At 41.2% G+C, this 9220-nt stretch overlaps 1 long non-coding RNA gene across 1 annotated transcript; it reads right to left on the reverse strand.

The window, feature by feature from the left end:
- Nucleotides 1–7022: 7022 nt before the first annotated feature.
- On the reverse strand, nt 7023–9014 carry LOC113036897 (uncharacterized). The gene is made up of 2 exons (XR_003274518.2): nt 8830–9014; nt 7023–7893 (listed from the first exon to the last, which is right to left on the reverse strand). It is a non-coding gene; the product is annotated as an uncharacterized LOC113036897 (long non-coding RNA).
- Nucleotides 9015–9220: the final 206 nt, after the last annotated feature.

Genomic DNA, 9220 nt, shown 5'->3' on the forward strand with positions numbered 1-9220 from the left:
TTTCCTGTTTTCACCGTCCTATTTATGCGAATGTACAAATGTGTGTTAACAAGCGTGTGTTTCTCTTCAGCAGTCAATGCTGTCAAAAAGATGCTAAAACTTTCCTGTCATTGTGTTGCTATACACAATGTGCTTTGAGGTAGCAGCCAAGAAGGGTGTAGTTTGTGTCTGTGAACACCCGTGTGTACACCTGTGTGGATGAGAGCACTTGTATTCAAAAGGTTTCTCCATGTAACGATATGCTAGGGAGTGTGGGGAGCTATAGCCCCGTCCCCCAGGGCATGAAGCAGGTATGAAAGAGATCCAGGCCCCAGACATCCAGAGGCCCCAGAGTATGACAACCCAAGGAGGATCACCAGGGGGGCAACCGTGCCATCCTCCTGGGAAGAGCTGAGGAGAGCCCCAGATGAGGGGTCACCCAGCAGCCACGGAGCAGAGGCCACAGGGGGTTGCAGTGATGTGCCTGTGGGCTCTGCCAGCAGCCAGCTGTGCCAGAGAGGACCGAGCCCTAGGCCCAGAGACCAGAGGGCCCCCCACCCCCCAGGGCCCAGTTGAATCACAGGCGCCAGGTGCTGCCAAGCAGCCACCTGGAGTGAGCTTGTACATACATGACCACCCAGCCCCAGACACCAAGAACCACCAACGCACTGACGTCTGAGGGCATCCGCCACCGGCAGGGAGTGTGGTGGGGAGATAAGCCCTCATACCTCGGAGGGCCTGAGATGTTCCCAGAGAGGTGGAGTCTAAGACCTGACCTGACACATAGACACAGACGAACAGGCGCACACAGACAAACGTGCATTCCAACCCTCATGCACACATATACAAATACTCGACAATCACCCGATGTGGAGAAAGACACAAATAGACACTGTACACACAATCACACTCCCCAAACATACTTTATACCCCAGGTCCAGGTACCCTAGCCCCCAGAGGGGGAAACCACACCTAGACCCAGGAGATGTAACCCTTTTCCCTGGGTGGAGGCAAGCAGACCGCCGCCGTATCTGCAGTAGCAGGGAGGCCCCACATCCCAGAACCCAATCGGACGGCCAACACCTCCCGACGGTTAACAGAGAACGGGGGTGAGTGAGGAACCCCAACCCCCCTCCACCCGCTCATATGTAGTGTTGCTGCGTGCTGTTCTAAAGTGCATTTAAAACACAGGAGGGCATGGTGCTTCCTGCCAGAGAGCAGCACGGCTCCTCCCGAAAACCCTCAGCATTTAAAATTGAGGGTAGGGCACCAGCGCCAGAGATGGGTTTGAATACACAGACCATCCTCTGGACGCTGTATAACGTGCACACCCCCCCCCATGTGGATGTCTAGGTTTCGGAATAAAATTGAGGCACAGGCGGCCAGAAGGGGACAGAGGGGGAGTGCCTCTCCTGCACCCTGGTGAAACACCTGCACCCCTAGCCTTGCATGTGTGGTTGATTGTGGTGGAGCAGGAAGACGGAGGCAGTAAATATTTCTTTCAAAATAAGACACACAACTACAACACGGGAAAAGACCCAGGGAAACCGAGTTAACGATAAAAACCCTGAAAACCATAAATTTCACACCCAAGCCTGAACTCTCACGGCCTGGCACCAAAGAACTCACGGACCGATACCGGTCTGTGGCCCGGGGGTTGGGGACCGCTGTTCTAGATGAGCTGAAGGCCTTTCAGGGAGCTTTTAGTAATAGTCCTGTCTATAATTAATAAATGCATGAACTACCTTTTCCACTCCAAGACAGAATGTTTCCAGTTTTTATGGATACTGTGCAAATGCAAATAACAAATCATGAAGGGCTCAAACGCTTTTTCACACTACTGCATGTGTTTACTACACGCATTGAAGGTCATCCTGGCCCAAAAGGACTCCATGATTCCTCCCAGTGTTACTGTAGTCCAAAGTAATGCCATTCGGAGTAAATATCTGGTTAGGCACCATACTTCTAAAACTTCTGAGGGTCAGGGTACAATAACATCAGTTTTATTTGAATTTAGAAGCAAGAAATGAGAAATCATCCAGGACTTTATGTCTGTAAGACATTCTTGGTTCTAATTAATTTTAATTTTGGATGGATAAAGCTGGGTATCATCTGCATTGTAATAAAAACTGGTCCCAGCACAGAACCTTGTAATCTCTATGATTCACCTGACGTGTGAAGAGGACTCCCCAGTTACATAAACAAATTTGAATCTGTTGAATAGATATGATTCAAAGCAGTATCAGTGCTGTACCTTTAAAATGGACAACATGACCCATTAGCTGTTTTATAACTAGAGAGAGTATAAGACTGCAGCGCTGCTTCCTGGTCTCAACTCCCGATAGTCACATTTTGGGGACTTAATACATTTGGCCAGGTTGTGACTGGAGAACTGCTCCGCCCAAAGTGGGGTGGATGCTGTTTGTCCTTATAATTGCCCAATAGACAGTCAGCTTTCTAGACAGCCAAGTGTTTAAAAATATTATGTGGCTAAACATGTCTCTACTGATTCACCTTGAGAGGAAACCAGCACAAACTCCAACATTGTTTTTGGTAAAGTTGCACAGTGACTCAAAACTGATGTTGGTGACCTGTAATTGACCTAACTGGATCATTACTGCTGATGTGATTTATAATTTTTCACTAGTGTCTCCACTTTCACGTTTCCCTGAGTTGCTTGTAACCAGAGTGTTATTCCTCGGCGGGTTTGTCTCAGAGTAGGAGGGGCTTCAGAAGCTTCAGTGTTTTGAACTGTGTAGAGCATCTTTCCACTAAGTGACAATAAGATAAGTTTGAACATGATGGAGACAGCACTGACCGCTGACATGTCAACATACATTTGCCACACACAAGACAAATTTCTCATTTTACAACTTCAACAACTGCAGATAAACGTCATACACAAGCTCAAAGTAATTGGAAATGCTGCTTTTAGTTAAATATACAGTTGGGCAAAAAAGTATTTAGTCAGCCACCGATTGTGCAAGTTCCCCCACCTAAAATGATGACAGAGGTCAGTAATTTGCACCAGAGGTACACTTCAACTGTGAGACACAGAATGTGAAAAAAAAATCCATGAATCCACATGGTAGGATTTGTAAAGAATTTATTGGTAAATCAGGGTGGAAAATAAGTATTTGGTCAATAACAAAAATACAACTCAATACTTTGTAACATAACCTTTGTTGGCAATAACAGAGGTCAAACGTTTACTATAGGTCTTTACCAGGTTTGCACACACAGTAGCTGGTATTTTGGCCCATTCCTCCATGCAGATCTTCTCGAGAGCAGTGATGTTTTGGGGCTGTCGCCGAGCAACACGGACTTTCAACTCCCGCCACAGATTTTCTATGGGGTTGAGGTCTGGAGACTGGCTAGGCCACTCCAGGACTTTCAAATGCTTCTTACGGAGCCACTCCTTTGTTGCCCGGGCGGTGTGTTTTGGATCATTGTCATGTTGGAAGACCCAGCCTCGTTTCATCTTCAAAGTTCTCACTGATGGAAGGAGGTTTTGGCTCAAAATCTCACGATACATGGCCCCATTCATTCTGTCCTTAACACGGATCAGTCGTCCTGTCCCCTTGGCAGAAAAACAGCCCCATAGCATGATGTTTCCACCCCCATGCTTCACAGTAGGTATGGTGTTCTTGGGATGCAACTCAGTGTTCTTCTTCCTCCAAACACGACGAGTTGAGTTTATACCAAAAAGTTCTACTTTGGTTTCATCTGACCACATGACATTCTCCCAATCCTCTGCTGTATCATCCATGTGCTCTCTGGCAAACTTCAGACGGGCCTGGACATGCACTGGCTTCAGCAGCGCAACACGTCTGGCACTGCGGGATTTGATTCCCTGCCGTTGTAGTGTGTTACTGATGGTGACCTTTGTTACTTTGGTCCCAGCTCTCTGCAGGTCATTCACCAGGTCCCCCCGTGTGGTTCTGGGATCTTTGCTCACCGTTCTCATGATCATTTTGACCCCACGGGATGAGATCTTGCGTGGAGCCCCAGATCCAGGGAGATTATCAGTGGTCTTGTATGTCTTCCATTTTCTGATGATTGCTCCCACAGTTGATTTTTTCACACCAAGCTGCTTGCCTATTGTAGATTCACTCTTCCCAGTCTGGTGCAGGTCTACAATACTTTTCCTGGTGTCCTTCGAAAGCTCTTTGGTCTTGGCCATGGCGGAGTTTGGAGTCTGACTGTTTGAGGCTGTGGACAGGTGTCTTTTATACAGATGATGAGTTCAAACAGGTGCCATTCATACAGGTAACGAGTGGGGGACAGAAAAGCTTCTTACAGAAGACGTTACAGGTCTGTGAGAGCCAGAGATTTTCCTTGTTTGAGGTGACCAAATACTTATTTTCCACCCTGATTTACCAATAAATTCTTTACAAATCCTACCATGTGGATTCATGGATTTTTTTTTCACATTCTGTCTCTCACAGTTGAAGTGTACCTCTGGTGCAAATTACTGACCTCTGTTATCATTTTAAGTGGGGGAACTTGCACAATCGGTGGCTGACTAAATACTTTTTTGCCCCACTGTAAATAGACTTGAAAAATACTTTTGAACATTTTACATTATTGAGAATTGAGCACCTTAATATGGAAAGGCTGTGTACTTTGTAGAATGAATCTTCGTGTAATTAATAATAGCCCAAACCCTATAACTCTAAACAAGAATAGAAATATACTTCTTAATGATCAAAACAACTTGACATCTAGCAATAAGATACTAAGGTTGCAAAACAAAGTTGAAGGTTAGGATGCACGTCTATCATAAAAGCCACCAGTTTTGTACTTCCCACTCTGGCTCCTAAATGTCATGCTACTTTTGCTTTTGCTCATAAGTAACTTCCTGTTATTGTGTTGAGGATTCTCACCTTATACATGAGTGAGTTGGTTATTTTTACCATTGCTGGTGCTATCTTGAAAGTGATGTCTTATCATTTCACCATCTTCAGTGCAAAAGCAGCACGTACTGTATGTGTGAAAACCTTTTCCATTGCATACGGTGACATCACCACCGGTACCTGTATGTTATGTTTTTTTCCCCTGTATTTATTATATATATTGTAACCTAATGTTAATATTCATAAATGCTGAAAAATATCATGTTACAATGATATCACACACACACACACACACACACACACACACACACACACACACACACACACACACACACACACACACACACACACACATATATATATATGTATAAAATCTACAAATGGCAACATTGTATTTTTTGTAAAAACAAATAATATTAAAATAATTCTGGATTTTATCACTCTGACTTGTTTATCTGCGTTTTCATTTGTTATTTTGACTTTAAAAATGAAGGTTTGGATGCTTCAAAGACAACTGTCACAAATTCACAACAAGGCAGGGTGCCCCGTTTCTTAATCCATTTGGGAAATGAAATAAACTCTACTATGTGTTTGTGGTAAACCACAGAATATTATGATAAAATTCATGTGGGCATCATTTTAAATCTTCAAATGTGCTTATCAGTATCGGAAGTGCGCTCTGATTCCTGTAAAGGAAACATTTTGTGCATGATGTAAAAAGCATCTTCTTAGCTACACAAAACAGTTGGCTAGAGCAGAAGACAACAGCTGACAGTTCTAAGACTTATTTATTCACCTGCTGAAATAAAACATAACAATGTGTTTTAAAAAGGTTTAACTGTGCACATGCTGGGTTAAAATCTTTACACAACTAGTATCTTCAGTTGTATATAATATTGCATTATACTGTATTTTCAACCTGAATATATAATTAATAGTTACGACAATATTATTATTTTGGAAATAAAATAATAACAACTATGCATATACTTGTATTTTCATATATCACTTGTTAAACAGACGTGGTTTCCATTACTTGTATCAACAACCAAACATTCATTGAATTAGATGAACTTAACATCTTTGCATTCACCCAACAAAATTATATTGAGTTCTGTTTATGTAAAGAAGTGAGCATTTATGTTTTCTTGTATTTTTATAAATGTAGCAGATCTGAGTCTGTGAGTGCACATTATGTGTCTGTTCATCATCAGTACTAGACTGGATTATTAATCATGCACAGTGGAATATGAAATGTCTCCTTTTTGCACCAGAGCTTCACACAACGTTTCCATAGAATCTGAGGACAGAATGAAGTGCAAGTCACCGCTGCCTAAGAAACACTCAAACTGCACTCTAATAAATAAAACATTGGTTCAAATAAAAAAAACATGTTAACGTTTTCCACTAGAATTTTTGAGTTAAGCCAACTTCTGGCAGAATAGCATTAATTCAAAGCAATATTTTTGAGTATGGTGAAGTAGCTTTTTTGGCCACAATTAAAAACATTCTTAAGTAAAATTAACTTAATAATTTTCGACTAGAACACAAAAATTTAAGTTGATCCAACGTGAATTTTACGTATAGTGAAGTTACTTTTTGGCCACAAAAAAAAAACACATTCTGAGTAACATGAACTTAATAATTGTCAACAAATACACAGGAATTTAAGTTGATCCAAGATTATATTTATGTATGGTGAAGTAGCTTTTTGATCAAAATAAAACACATTTATAATTAAAATGAACTTAACTGTCGGCATAAATAGTATTTATGTTGGTCAAATATGATATTTTGGTTACAGTGTAGTAATTTTTTGGTCCTACAGGAGATTCTATAAGGGCATTTACCTGTTTCCCAGCAGGCTAAGTCGCTCCAAAATACAACCTTGATCAAAAGCTGTGTCTTATAACCATGACTACCGCGTGGGCAGGCTCATGCATGGTGGTGCCTGCCCACAAAGAAGTCAAGGTTCTAAGACCTTAGAAACTTGTCGATCACTTTTTTCCCCAAACGAAGGTCAGCCTTAACATGCGCTGTGTGTGCTCTTGTGTCATGACCTTCAGAAAAAGAAATGGATGTTGTGTGTATTTGTTTGAATGCGGCAGATGTGATGCCAAATACCTGGACATCAGCTAAGGGACTCGTACCTGGTGCTCAGAAAGAATAGAAATTCAGAAAGATGTATTCAAATGAGTTAGACCCATTTAATTACAATAACAAACATCACAATTCTTTAACGTGCGTGTGAAGTGCAAGATTTGTGGGCTTCAGTTTCCTAGAACACAAGTTGCCTGCTGAAACTTAATGAGCTGTGTATTAAAATTGTAATACAACCTACTACTTGAATCCTCTTTTTTTTAACTTTAACATGTGACAGTGAATCAAAACAATAGATGACAGGCTGCTATACATTAAATGCACTAATTTAAACATAAAATGAGCAAAGCTTCTTTCATTCAACTTTGTCAGCACTCTTACAAAGTATTCTTGATTCTCTTCTATATTTGACTTTTCACCCTCAAGATTAAGGCCAGCTAAAGAGGGCATTACACAAACTTTAAAACACACCAATACCCTCAGAACACAGGTCATGGGAGAAATTAAACGCATTCCTTAAAAATGTGCAAATAACAGCATTTAAGGCACGGCAAAACATTAACTCAGAAGACTTAAGAACAGCGCTTTAAAATTTAGTAAAACACATTGAAGTAGTGCCAGAAATGCAGGAATAAGGTTTTTGTGAAACTCACTCACGAATGGTCTATCAAGTCTGCTCTAGAAAATACCAAACTTAAGATTCATTACTTTAGAGCTGGCTTTTTGTCCATCAAGCTCAAGGCATAGCTTTTGAAATACCTCAAAGGTAAATTTCAGCTGCTTGGGATAGGTAAGGTTCAGAGCGTAGATTACTCCCATCATCAAAGCACAGGATCTGGCAACATCAATCCTCTCCAGGATCTTGGATCCCTCAACGATGATGGTTGCAGGCCCATCACCAATGATAGCAATCTTCATGATTTGCATTGCAAGGTCTGCGTTGAGCTCCTCCTCATCCCTGTAGGAGAAATTAAATGTTAGGATGTATAAAATACATAGCTCAAGCACTTCAGGATGACGTGCATAAGGGAATGAACTACTACAGGTAGGAAAATAAGCTAAAACAGGTTGTCTTTTGTGTTTTTCAGTGATTTTACTTTGTCATTCTGTAATTTTTAAAAGCTAAATTAAACCATAATCCAACGTTTAAAATAAAAAATGTCTTGTTTTTCACAGTTTTGTTTTTCCACTTTGAAAAGAAAATCTAATAAATCATTTTTAAGGGTTATTCCACTTCTAAGTGAAATTTTATCTATTGCCATATTGTCACAGTTAGAAAGTGAGAAACAAGCCTTTTGTAAACAGCACACTAATTCTCCGGAAGCAATCCATTTGCTTTAGCAGAGCATAAACAATGTAAGTGAATAGCAGGTGCTAGCATGTTGTGTGCAAAAGTGATTAAAATGACTCAGTAATGAAAACAAATATTTCTTGGGAGCTTAGTAATCATGTTCACGGCAAATGAAAAGTGCAAAAGTAACACGGAAGATTTGCAGAAGCTGATTTAGACTTGAGACTACATTGCAGTTACGACAAACACCGCTGTAAACATCCACTGTATGGTGCATGGATATAACGCAACAGTTGAAAAAGCCTCCAGCTTCCATAAACAAACACACACAGCCACTACTATACAAGCATAGTAAGCTGCAGTAACAATGGATGGATCTTTGATTTGTTGAAGAAATATTGCACAAATAGCATGTTGGTTTATAGACACTGGTCGGCAGTGGCTTCAACTGCTGTGTTATAACCATGTGGAGGCTTACAGCAGTGCTTTGTCGTAATGTAGTCCCAAGTCCAAATCGGCTTCTGAAAATCCTTCATGTCAATTCATACTTTTCATTTGCAGTCAGCATGATTCATGATTCTGAATTACTCAATTCAAGCTTACTTGTTAAGAAGGTCCCTTGGTACCAGGAGAAGATGATGGTTTGAGCCTTTGTCCTGGCAAGAAACACAGCAAAGTAACTGAATATTTCGGTGAGATTCCCACTTTCTTTAGAAGGCTGACCACGTCTTAACTGGAACCCCTAGATCTGCAACGCCAGGACAGTGTATAACACCAGAAAGTTGTGCCTGCACAAAAATACAAAAGATGGTATTTTCAACTTCACCTGTGAGTCTTCAATACAGTGAATAAGTTTCACCTGTCAAAGCTGTGTGAGCTAGAACCAAACATTCAAAACTACATAGACCTGAATACACTGGGTGCTGGAAAGCCTAACGTGGCTTTCCATAGATCAAATATACATAGAGGTGACATGGACTGGGCCAGTCTGTTG

The sequence above is a fragment of the Astatotilapia calliptera genome, chromosome 9, assembly GCF_964374335.1.
Source record: "Astatotilapia calliptera chromosome 9, fAstCal68.1, whole genome shotgun sequence".
Taxonomy (NCBI): domain Eukaryota; kingdom Metazoa; phylum Chordata; class Actinopteri; order Cichliformes; family Cichlidae; genus Astatotilapia; species Astatotilapia calliptera.